Source organism: Aptenodytes patagonicus, chromosome 11, assembly GCF_965638725.1.
Source record: "Aptenodytes patagonicus chromosome 11, bAptPat1.pri.cur, whole genome shotgun sequence".
Lineage (NCBI taxonomy): Eukaryota > Metazoa > Chordata > Aves > Sphenisciformes > Spheniscidae > Aptenodytes > Aptenodytes patagonicus.
In genome coordinates, this window is record NC_134959.1 from 14279919 (window position 1) to 14293098 (window position 13180).

General features: G+C 38.3%; 1 pseudogene; it reads right to left on the reverse strand.

Moving 5' to 3' along the window:
• Positions 1-1356: 1356 nt before the first annotated feature.
• Positions 1357-1511, reverse strand: LOC143165817 (U1 spliceosomal RNA; annotated as a pseudogene).
• Between the last annotated feature and the right edge of the window lie 11669 nt (positions 1512-13180).

Sequence of the window (13180 nt, forward strand, 5' to 3'; positions counted from 1 at the left end):
TGGTTTTGAAGCTGGCTTTCTAGACTAACCAAGAAGCACGGCCATGCTCCTCTGTAGAAGCAGAAATCTCACTAACTGAAGTCAGGCTTGAGAGACTTAGAGAAACATTAGTAAGAGTTGATCATCCACTTATAACCTTTCATAACCTTTTTATACAGAATTGCTCTAAATGAAAATATTGAATAGGATCGCATCCTTTCACTTTGTAAAAGTTCCCATTAAATTATTTTAATATTATCTGAGAATAACCAGTAATCTGAGAATGATCAGAGTGAAAAGGAAGTTTATGATCTCTCTTACGATCCGTGTTTTTAATTTGCAAGACACAGACTGTTAGCAATAATACACTCATCGACTGGCAGAGAAACTTGATGGACTAGTAAGTGATTTCACACCAGGAAAGAAGATACCAACATAAAGCAATCTTTTAACTTGAAGAATGTACCTGTCCTGATATTAAGAAGAATGGGGGCAGGAAGAAAAAGAATGGGAGCAGGAATGTGATGTTAAAAGAAGATAGCTATATGCAAGAGCATTATTTTAAATAGACAAAGACAAATTTATATAGATTATTGGCTTAATTTCATGCCTACAATTTACAAGTGGCTTTGAAAGTTGGCCAAGGCAACACTGGGGTCCCTTTTGATAAATCTAAGACTGTGAAAGCAAAATTAAAGAAAAAGATCATTGAAGTTACAGAGTGAAAAAGAAACACTACATCGCACAATTAGAGAAAAACTGCTTAATAAAAATGCACTTTAAACAGCTTGCTGATATTTGGGGGAGTTTCTTTCAACCTTAGGACATAATACTGTGGAACTGAGGGGACTGAAAATCCCCTCTAAAACCTAAGATATTTCTTAGGTCTCAACATGGCGTATGGACACACCTAGCATTACTATCATGGTTTGAATTTTGCTTTGCTGGTACTAGTATTCAAAATTTATTAAAAGAACCTCCACATTTTGGGAGGCTTAAAATAATCAGTTATTAGTTTTTTCTTTTCTCCCTAAGAATATGCTTTTTCATTTTGAACCTTTAAGGTTCAAGTTCTTTAGCATTTCTGAGTTCAGAAAGTAACTGCTCATCAAAGAAAGAAAAAACAGCTATACAATCACCAGCTTTTGGATTCAGGAAAGAAAAAAGGATGAAATCTTACAAAGAAAATACTATATTATTCAGGTAGTTCAAAGGATTTATGTAATTAAGTTATGTTTTGCAATTTGTGTAATTATTTATGAGTTCCCAAGATTTGGCACCATGGTAGGTACCCTATGTACCTGTCGTGGTTTAACCTCGGCTGGCAACTGAGCACCACACAGCTGCTCGCTCACGCTTCCCCTCCCCGCTGCAGGATGGGGGAGAGCACGAACGCAGTTCCCCACTACCACAAATTATGCAGTTGAGTTTCCCCGCATTTAGGAAAATCGGAGGGGTCAGCACACCCGGAGTGCAGGGGATGAGCCTTGCCCTGGGAAAACAACTTTGTAAAACTTGTGACCAAAAAGTTTACTCATGAGAAAATACCAGTTTACATCAATAGAAAAACTTTCCTGAGCAAAGATAGATACAAATGTAACAGGTAGAGGTATTTGGTCTGAATGCTTTGACGGTGAATCACCTCCTCTCCATATCAAAGGAAGCAATATTATGTCCTTTAAGACAGTAATGGGATTGGTCCTTGAAAAAACAAAATTTTATGCAGAAATAGGGAGTTTTGACTAATTAGAGACTAATTCATACCATCTAGTTTGAGACTACAAGTTTCAGCATCTAAATTAGGATCTTGTAGAGCCAGCATAGAGGGGCTCCCGCAGAAGACAAATCAGAGCACCTCCTAGTCGTACCTCTCTCCCCTACTGACCACAGGGCGGATGACATTAGCTGGTCAGAAAAGCACTCTCCCTTCTTTCTTCAAATAACAGACTAAGAACATCCACTGACTCAAACTAGATTTTCTGCAAGCTCTGCAAGTCCACAAATGGTTGACCATCTAGTTTGTGGTTTTGCAAAGTTTGCTTTCACTCTCCTTCCTAAGTGATTTAAAAAAAAAAAAAAAAAAAAAAATCAATAACCTATATGTAAAGAATCATACTAACTGATGTCCAGCATAGTGTCTATTTTAAATGCCAATAAAAATCTTGCAAATGGATTACAAAGTAAAATACATTTTATACATTACAAAAATGGCACTTTTGGCTCTACCTGTTTGTACATGGTAGCAATTATATAAACTACAAATGCATTTCTACCATTTATTTTATTAAATGTTCTTCAAACAAGTCACTTTCTATTCAGAATACCTGCAGTTTCTAATGGAATTTTATTGCTAGGAGACTGAGAAAATAGAAAGCTTCAGGACATCTTGTTGAAAACCTACCAATAACTTTTGTAAAATGCAGATACGTCACAACCTGTGTTAGATAAAAAATGGCCCTTCTGAATACAGTCTCTAGTTAATGAAGGATAGCGCACAAGAATTATTCTAATGATGGTTTTTAATTCTCTCAGAGTTACACTCTTACTTTTACATAAGTCTGCTATTTATAGTATCTGAATTTAGAAGTTAGTTCTGCTATGGCTGAATTGGCAAGATGATGAACATTTTGGCCTTGACCCCAGGAAAGAATAGAAACATTTTAGAAGATAAGACCCACCGGCATCTCTGAGAAGTTACTTACATGTAATAGTAAGAAGTTACTTACATATGCTTACTATTAAGCATATGAATCTAATTGATTTGCTAGGTTAAGATACTATAGCACTTCAGAGGATAGGTATTCATTCTACGCCATTTTACAGATGGGAAAACCATGCAGCAGGTCAATGAAAAATTCCGGACCAGGAAAGTGAAGTCTCATATTCCAGCCAAGTTTCCATCCTACTTGACACAGACTGTATTTTTCTCTTACTCTTTATGCAGCAGAAATCTCACAAGCTTTTTTTCAATTAGAACAGTATTAACCGCTTTTTACAGTGATTGCTTCCTTTTCATCTTCTGCTTACAACTAACAGTAATTCTCCTCTCTACTTTCAGACCATGTGACTTGTGAACATATTCTTGACCCTAGTATCCCAATCACATAATTTCTCTTTGTTGTAAAAGCCTTACAAAACTCTTCTTGCCCACATCCAGACATGTTTTCTGTTGCCTCTACTAATACCTGTGCTGTAAGTTATCTTCTCCCTGTGCCACTTTCTCAGTTATTTAAGGCACCAAATAGGCAACCACTTTCCATATTGCTATATGGCATCTTCTAGGTATGGTTTCCTCTGTAATATACCTAATTTGACACATTCTAACTTTAAACACCTTACAAACCATTTCATTATAGCAGAAGAATAAGATCTGAACAACTAGATTACCTGGTCACCTGTGGAGCTCCTTCTCAACTGAAACCTTCTCAACATCAGAATACCATCCACTTGTTTCCTACTCTGTGCAGAAATACTTTTGTTGCTGGGTAATACGTGGCTTACAGGAAGTCACGTGTTTAATGAAATGTTAGACTGACTGGAAATGAATAAACTGCTCTGCAACAAGCCTCAGATCTCCATTGTGCTCTCTATATTACATGTTATTTGCTCTTTGAATGGAACTACAGTTGACTTACAGAAGTATGGGTATTTTCATTTAAGATTCTTAACTTCTCCTCGGAAATCTGGCTTATATTTAGCTGCAGTGGTGAAAAACAGAAAGCAAATGAAACACTGGCAGAAGCTCGTCTTCACAGGAGCAACCAAGTCACATCCATGCAGATCCCATGGACTTTTAACAGCTGAATGACCTCTTCATCCAGCCAGAGACAGGTGAGCACAGAAAATTAATCCATCCTCTGTGCAGACTGCACAAGCTCTGCAGGGAGCTCTCTGCCTATGGTCCTACCATGGGACCGTGGGATATGGACCTCAAAACCACAGGCACAGACCACCTGTAACAGATAAAAGTTAAACCCAGAGTCATTCTTGTATTTTCACAACTCTCTGAACACAACAGGAAAATTTATATGCCCAAAAGCTTCCCTAACACTTTGGAAGCATACAGAAAGCCTGTGGTACATGCTGAGAAATGCCGCTAGAAAGAACAGCAACATCTCAAAGATTCAGCAAAGAGATCACGATTATTACTCCCTCAGGGTACCACAGAATAATAGGAGCTCATTTGAAAACAGATAAAACCATGTGGGTGAATGAAGCTGAGCCTCTACTATGGACTTAGACCTGTAAAAGACATGGCTGGTCCTTTTAGCAATATCTGCAGTATGGTTTTATGGTGTACATTCAGTAAAAAGAGATGTTACAGACGAAGTTGAAAAAGACTCATTCAAAATAATATTGGTCAAATGGCAAGATCAGTGAACAGTGAAACAAGTATGTCTTCCTGTAGGTCTTTGTCACTGATTGACTGTAGAACCATTAGTGTGAATGTGCTTTCCTAATGGGTTAGCAGAATTGACTTCTGAATGACAATTGTTTCTCCTCCAGGCTTTTATACAGCTGCAAAAGTGCAATGAATGAAGTTTTGCTGGACTTTAAAGGACAAAGGTCATTTAGAGGCATCAGATATATACTCTCACTGCCCCACAGAGAACTCAATTTCTTTTTGCAAAGAAAATATATTTGACAGTAACTTATATTTTAATTCTGACAGTCAATTAGAAGGAAACTATAAACCTCTGGCAAAAAGCAAACCAACATATATTCCCAAGTGGGATTCTGTACTTTGCTTCTGTTTTCTTATGTATCAATTACGTGCACATCTCGCTTTGTATCCCATCAACAATAGCTTAATAGTGCTCTAGCAAGCAAGCAGGCATGGTAGTTCTCCAAGAGGTTTACCAAAGGATCTCTAAATGTGGGGAAGCAGATTAAAAGTTCGGTAAACAATGTGAAGAACTGAAAAGGACTCAAAATGCTTCAGCAAAATGACAATGGCGTAACACTGATATGACTTAGAAGGACCCTTTTCAAACGGGATTCCCCAGCGTGCACACCCCACCAGCTGCCAGCCTGCAAAATCTTCCCATTCAGCATCCACACCTGCACACCACATGGGAACAAAAGTGAGACAGGATCTATAACTGGGACCAGAGGAATCTGTGAATGCTTGGGGGCCACTGTGGGGATCGACCCAGTGTGAGCGATGTCAGACTGGCAGCAGGTACCGCGGAAGCCACTCGGCTCATTGCTCCCGAGAACACTCACACATGCATGGTTTTATGCATGTGAGCAATCCAGCAAACTGAATTTTTCAGCCCACCTTCTCCACAACCATACAGAGTCAAGCTATTAACGGAGAAAGAAAGCTCAGCCTAATGTCCGACTGGCACAGCTGCCGGAGGTCCCACAGAATACTTAACAATTAGGTTTTACAGAGCATTTTAGGAAGAAACCCTGAAGCCTGATGAGGTTTAAAGTCAGTATTTCACTGTCAGAGACAAGAAACTGCTCTGGTTATTGGCTCATACTGACTTTATGTCCAGTTAACAACCATATCCAATAAATTATGTGTCACTTCTGCTATTGTCATTTGCAGGGATACTGCAAATTTTCATGCATTTATATAGTGAGTAATTTATCAGATATGCTTATAAAGTATTCAGATAATCTAGAGAATAGTAAATGCTTAGTCATTGCTGAGAAGCACTACCGAAAATCTGAAAGATTGGAGGGTAACAGTGTTGTCCAAACAGTTTCCATTCTGCAGCTCTGCCCTGCTGTAGAGTGCTGCGTTTGCATGGTGAAGCTTCTGGAATTTTATAGATTATTCTTTAAAATTTCATCTAGTAAGTGCAGTTCAGTTTAATAAACCGATAAATATTCCTGAATCAACATAACAGATTGTTATAATATCTGGCACTAAAATTTAGGAGTAGATAGGTGCAAAGAAAATAAAAGATGAAGTTCTGCCCCACTAATCAGAGAAAGAAAAAAAAAAAATCCTCTTGGCTTTTATCAGAATTTCCCCACTTACTGCCTCAGCCAATGAAACATGATGTAGTGGAAGTGGTATTACTGTTGCCTACAAACCCCACCATAAAGCAGATGCATCTTGAGATTAATTCAGCAGTTACCACCAGAATCTTATCCATAATCTGTCTCCTGAAGCTGTTTTGTTTATTTTTAATACAGCATATTTGACAGATCACACACAATTAAAACATAAGACAGATATAAAATCACTTTGCCATTTTTTAGCCTGCAATTAAAAAAAATAGTGAGCTTTCTTGTCAGAGACTACTGAAAGACACAAATACATAATTTTTAAAAATCAACCTAAATAAATTGATTTTATGATAAAATAAATTATCAACACTGATAGTGACCAAGGGGAACCCAACACAAATAGGAAATATTTAAACATAGATTGCAAATATACAGGTACTTTAATTAAAAAATTAGAGACAAGTGCGTGCTTTGTCTGTCATTTAAAAAAATATATTTCATAGTGAGAACAGATATAAGATAGATATATATATCAGATATAAGATATATATATACACACACACACATCTGCTTCCTTGCCAGAGTGCTGCTTAAGCCAACCTGAACAGCAAAAGTAAAACACCCCTAGCTCTAAGCATGAATAATTGGAAAAAAGCCTGTTATGCAGGAAATTGGGGTAATAGCTTCCTCCCATGAAAATGGGAAGTGGACCGTTAATGACAATATAACCTCAAGGACTACGCTTCTAAGAAGCCCTATAACCAGAAAATAATTTTCGGATTGATGGGCACAGATTTTACCAGATTCCTGGTAACAGACCAGCTCAAACAGAAACAGGTTTGTTGTTCTAACTTCTTACTGTCTGTGCGTGGCAGACTGAGCAGTCCACGTAATCGTGCCCTAAGCACAGGAGCAGCCAGGCATCACAGCTACAGCCTAAAGCCAAGGCACAAAGCAGAGCCCTCTTTTTCCTAATTACAAAACAGAAAGAAAATGTCTTCCCTAATTACTCATCTTCCTAACAACCACCTTCTTTGACTTTTCTAGCCTCCTCTATCACAATAGATTCTTCTACTTAAAAAATAAAATAAAATAAAAAAATCACAACAAGCGAGTTAACCTTGTTTTTACCGGCAGATGTTTGCCCTGTCTTTGAAGACTAAGTTCTCAGGCCTCTACAAGAAGGACAAGTTTGTTTTTGCAACCCTAAATCAAGGAGCTTTTCCTCTTCCTTTCAGTCCCTTTCCAACTCCCTGTTCAGACCACTTTCCTCTCACTGAGTTAAAGAGAGTAAATAGGTTAGATTCATTACAATACTTTTCCTCCTCCAGAAAAGTTCCCAACAGGCTTTGCATAATTTGGCTTCAAAGTTCTGAGTGGTCCCAACTGCCGATAAAATTAATGGGAAATGATTGCGCTGCAACTTGCAGAATTAGGTCCATCCAGTAACACTCAGGCAACATCAAATCACTGTTTTCAGTGCAGAAATGAAACCACCTCCAAGATGAAATATAGAAGAGCAACATCCTTTTCCTTTTTTTCTTCTTCAAACGCAGCAGCAGATCCCAAGTGGGAGGGGAAAAGAGGAATGCTCGCCAGGTTTGAACATATGTCTCTGAAATAGTTTCCTGCTTCCAAACCCCACCCAGTATGACACTACGGAGACAAAAAAAAGCTGTGTGTCTAAGTTCAAAAATTAAGCTGCCTTATAGTTTGAAATAACAGGCAGTGTACATAGGGGACAATCTCTCCAAAAGGAAAATGCATCACTGTACAAACAATAAAATGCAATCTTAGAATCACAAAAATAAAATAGATAAGAAACCTGATGAATCTAAAAAAAGAAAAAAGATATCAACAACTCTCAAACAAATAAAAGTAGGCTCAGCTGTTTCTTTTGATAATGATTTTTGAAAGCATAAAAAAATCAGATCAAATACATTATGAAATAGATATTCTACTAATTTAAGAGGAAATTGAAAGCAGATATTAAACGGTTATATGATATAGAAAATTATAGGAGACTGCTACTGATAATTGCTAATTATAAGCATTCCTAATGCTTCGTCATGCATGAGTTATAGGTCAATCCCTAACTCTAGACTGTATTCCATGTTCTCTTTATATATAATAGTGGCACATTTGTACTATTGTAGGACAGGTTTTGTCAGCACTGCCATTATAAACCTCTTACCAGGACTTGAAACTTTGTCATAAAAATGTGCTTCAGGATGAAAATTGGCATGGAAAGTCTCAGTCTATTAAAACTACAGTAAGCATGTTGCAAATGTAAAATCACAGAAAGGTTGAGGTTGGAAGGGACCTGTGGAGATCATCTAGTCCAACCTCCTTGCTCAGAGTAGGGCCAACTACAGCAGGTTGCTCAGAGCTGCGTCCAATTGAGACTTGAATAACTCTACGCATGGAGAATTCAAAACCTGTCCAGGCTACCTGTTCTAGTGTTTGATTACCCTTACAGTAAAAAAGATTGTTCTTATGTTTATACAGGTTATATTTTATTACATTATCCATTATATATTGTACACCATATTTAAGAATATGTTTTAAGCTAGCAAGAATTAATGCTATTGCTAGCTTGCCACGATCTAACTATCTGAAAAGAATGCAACTGTAATCCATTACTGAGGTGCCTAGGTATTTGATACAGGCTTCATGTATGACCACATGCTCACTTACATTGGACCCCTGCCATTCTCAGTGCTAAATTTGACATGGCCTGAAATTCAAATGAATTTGAATTTTCGAGCCAAAAGACATGCCCCCCCGGTGTTTGAGAAAACACCATGTGAACTTTTAAGTGCCAAAGGTGATAACTTCTCTCAGTAATCCAGTTGTGAGGAAACAATTGAGCAGAAGAATGTGATTTCCTTTAATCCCCTTGACATAAACAATGGAATAATTTTACTGAAATTTAAAAACTAATAAAGATGGCCAGACACTCACCATAAGAGATTTCAAGCAAGACTGCAAAAAGGTAAAATTTTATTTTATTATAATCAGGAATGTATAAATGAATCTTAGCATTTAAGGAACCTTTACTGCAAGGGAAAATGCATCCATTTATGTACTATACCATAATTCCACTTCAGTTTTTTGAAAAAGAAAAAAAATAAAATAAAATAACACAGGTCAACACCAGTTGGAAGAATCTTCCCATTCTGGTAACTCCTGTACTATCTGCTCATAAAATTTTTTTTCACAGGCTGAACAAAAACTGTTTGCTCACAGAGAATCAGCTGCAGAAATAGGAGGTTAAACTGAGACAGGGGCTACAGAAGAGACCAGCCCCAATCCAGGTAGCCGTGTCCCACTCCCATGCGTGAGGGGGAAACACGCAGCATGGCAGCGTGACTCCATTCCCCCACGTTCACCAGCTCTGCCCCTCAGAAGAGGCCCTGTCCAGCTGCAGGGCTGCGTGAATGCCATTGCAGAGCTGCACTGGTAGGACCACAGCAGATAGCTGTATGGCAAGCTACACAGCCATGATTTTCCACCACTCCACCGTATGAACGTGCCTTAAGGGTCTCAAGGCAAAGTGGCTTTTGTGATGAGAAAATCAAAGTATCACACATTTTTCCAAGATAATGAATAAGTGGCAGAAATGCATAAGAAACATTTTGATCTTTTCTTGCTGGAGCCTTGATTCGTGCACAGCTCTGAGCTTTTATTTCTTCTACTTGTCTGCAGTCTCTCACAAGAGCACAAATAAAGCAGAGGGAAGCATGCACTGTTACTAGGATTACTCAGAAAAAAATTTTTTCTCTTAAGAGTTTGGTTCAAGTACGTTATCTGAAAATGTACAAGTGATAGTCAACTCATTAATCTAACCTCCATGTGGCTTTAACACAATTTTACTATGTTTTGATCATTTTCTCAAATTGCATGAGCAAAGCTCTCAACTTGTTTTTTGTCAATCCACTGTGGAAAGCTACTACTAGTGATAAACTTTTAAATTTTACAGGCAACTGTAGGATCAGTCATGCATTATGTTTTACCTGCTTGTTCTATCACTTCAATCTCCTTTCCAAGTCTTCCGTTATCTCAAGCGGATGCTCACAAATCTTTTGTACAGCTTTGCCTTTATCTGTGGGAAGACTGACTTCTTTTGGTCCCTGCCGTTTTCACTGGCCAATGCTCAGTCATTGATCATCACTGAATTTTTGAGATTTTTAATGATAAGGATATTCACATTTCCTCTTTTATTCCCCTCCCTTTTTTTTTTTTTGTAACATCTGTACATCGTCTCTCTACTGTGATAGCCATTACATACTTAGAAGACAGATGACAAGTTAACTCTGACAATGGAGTAGACATGCTCCTGTGTATTTGAGCTAAAGCTCGACTCAGGACCCATTTGAAAATGGGGTTATTTATGGCATTCCTTAATTCCCTTATTACTCATACATTTCTTGGACGCCACAAAGACAATACAAAAACTTACATATGACATGTTTAATCCTACTGGTACCCTGGGCTGATATAACCTCTGCAATCCATACTCTCAACAAGTACCTTGGAAAAAATAGATGCTAGCTTTATTGACTTCATACAGGACTTAACACACTGGCAAAGAATCAGGTATGAAACTGCTCTTTGTTCTTCCAGTCTCATCCACAGAAGAGACAGAGCCTTCCTCCCAAACAGAAAAGGTGACAGGTTTGCATTCTGCATCTGCAAATCCAGTGCTGCCACAGAGCACTTAATATACACTTACTTGGTTGCTTTGTTAAAAGAATGATTCCACTCACATACACAAGGAAAGAAAGAAAATCCATATTGAGAGAATGCTCTAATTAACAGATCTCTCTTCAACACAGATGAGTACCCAGAGATGAAAAGGCTCAGATTACCTACTCCATGCTGATAAAGTGCAGAAACGAAACCCTGATCAGCTTTGGAAAGGCATTCCATTGCATTTAGGTAAACCATTAACAAATGTACATTTCATAACCGACATCAAAATAAGAATTATGACTTAAGTTTTGGTACCTTGATCAGATAGCCTATGGTCCTTCACAGGATCAATATTGTGTCCCCCCCCCCTTTTTTTTCTTTCTTTCTTTCTTCTTTTCTTTTTTTTTTTTTTAATCCAGGCTGGTAAGGATGGTATGTGCTCTCTAGCACCCTTAGTATTGTATCAAAGTCAAGATCTTTCACGTCCTTCTGCCACAAGGTCAGTGTTGAAAGCATTGGGATATTTGCCACTCTGCTTCCCATTTCCCCAAAACTAATCATCAGTCTCCAAAAAGAGATAACTTTTTTCATTTTAGAATCAGATACAGGTTTTCTTCTTACCAATTCACATGCTGAACTCAATTTGATCTCTCTACTTTCCCTCCCAAATTTCAGTCTCATCAGCCCCTCAGCCCAACACTTGCAAATACGTATGCAAAGACCCAGCAAAGAAACAACAAAGAACATTTCAATTTAAAGAGTCTGGACTGTAAATGTCTCTCCCACCTCTGGTGTCCCCAGTCTGGTGGAGTACAGCATGCTGCTAAGGTATGCATGTCAGTAAACTCAACCACTAAAGCATTTCACTTTGTCACACACTTATTTTAAACAATATGTATCAGCTTTTCTATTAGGTGACAAGGGATTGAAAACTACCTTGGCTGGTCTCAGTCTGAAGTATCCGAATTCAATGATCATGATGGACTTACCTCTTTCTCAGTCAGGCTTTGGGGGCAATAGAGGATTTTAGAGATTTGTTCGATTATAAACTTGAATATTAAATATTGGCTCATCATGTTTCACACTTCTTGTACTTTATTAGAGCTGTAAGAAATTTAATGATTGTTTTCATCTCTTTGCTTAGAATTAAGCTAAAGGGTTCTCATTATAACCAACATTCAGAATAACCTCTTTTCCAAACTGTGCTTGGCTTTTTGCATTGTCAGTGTAAAATAGCCTGTCTTGTGCAGGCAGTTGCATTTGTTCTAGATTTTGTCAAGCATATGCAACAAATACATTTTGAGAACCTTAAATGGTTCCTACAAAAAGATTTGTTCCCTGTGTTCCTTACTTAGACTTGATAAAGGAAAACATATCCATAACGTTGACTATGTTGATAAAAGCTTTTGTGAAGGTGAAGCAGTTGTTCCAAGGATGGGGAGGTTTTGCTGCAATGTAACTTTGGGTATGCACACGCTACTTGGGACAACCCTTTTCTCTGTTTCCAATGTCCAGCTGCCCAGACACTCGCAGACTTGGTCAGAAAAGAGACGCATGTAACCCCAGAGCCTGGGGGTGCAAACTCAGACTGCCCTCATGGCAGACCTCTTCTCCAGCACAGATCCTCAGAAAGTCCAATATAACAGCAGTCGTTTTTTCAATTCCTTATTGTCGCATCAACATATCTTGATGAGAAAATCTGATCCCAGTTAGATTACCTTTACTTTTCGTTCCACATCCTCCTTTATTGGTTTCTCTCTAGGTCTTCCTCTGTTTTTGGTAATTTTGAAGCAAACATCCCAGTCACTCCTACATGTAGTCTTTTGCATTGAGGTGCAGCCTCAGAGAGTACAAAACAGATTCCTTTGGTATGAAACAAAGCTGGAAGACTGCCACTAATGTACTTCAACAACTAATCGATATGTGATACATAGGACCAGACAGAGCTTTTCTGAACTGTTTATAACATGGGCAATGGGACGTCAGCACTTAACCGCTCCACTTTACAGCTCTGCTCTCACTGCACCACACTGCCTGAAGTGACGGCACAGTCCTGAAGAGTCCCCTCAGTGCTCTACTCCCTTGAGCGGTCTCAGCCTCACTTTTCCAAAGGCCCCAAACCCACTGCTTTATCGCTACACAAAATGCTGGCCAAGGACCATGCTGCCATGTATTTCAATTTCATGTTAGTTCAAATACTTAATTTTTTTGTGTGGTGGTTTTACTTTTAAATTAAATATACCTCAATGTTTCACTTAAACAGTGTTTCAGAAGAGAGATGATTTATTTTGAAGATGTTCAAATGTTAACATTACAACAACAAAAATTTGGCTGAAGTTACTTATTAAGAAATGCAATAAGGAATAGGTGTGGTTTGTTCTGCGCCCCCCCCCAAACTCTGAACTGTTCACACAAGATGCAAAGTTTATTTTCAAGCTTCTTACAACTCTGATGAGTTTTTCTTACTGGTCTGTTCATCTAGCCACTCCACTGATCTTAAGCGAGAGCCTTGCATGCCCTCAGTTTACCTCTGTAGCTG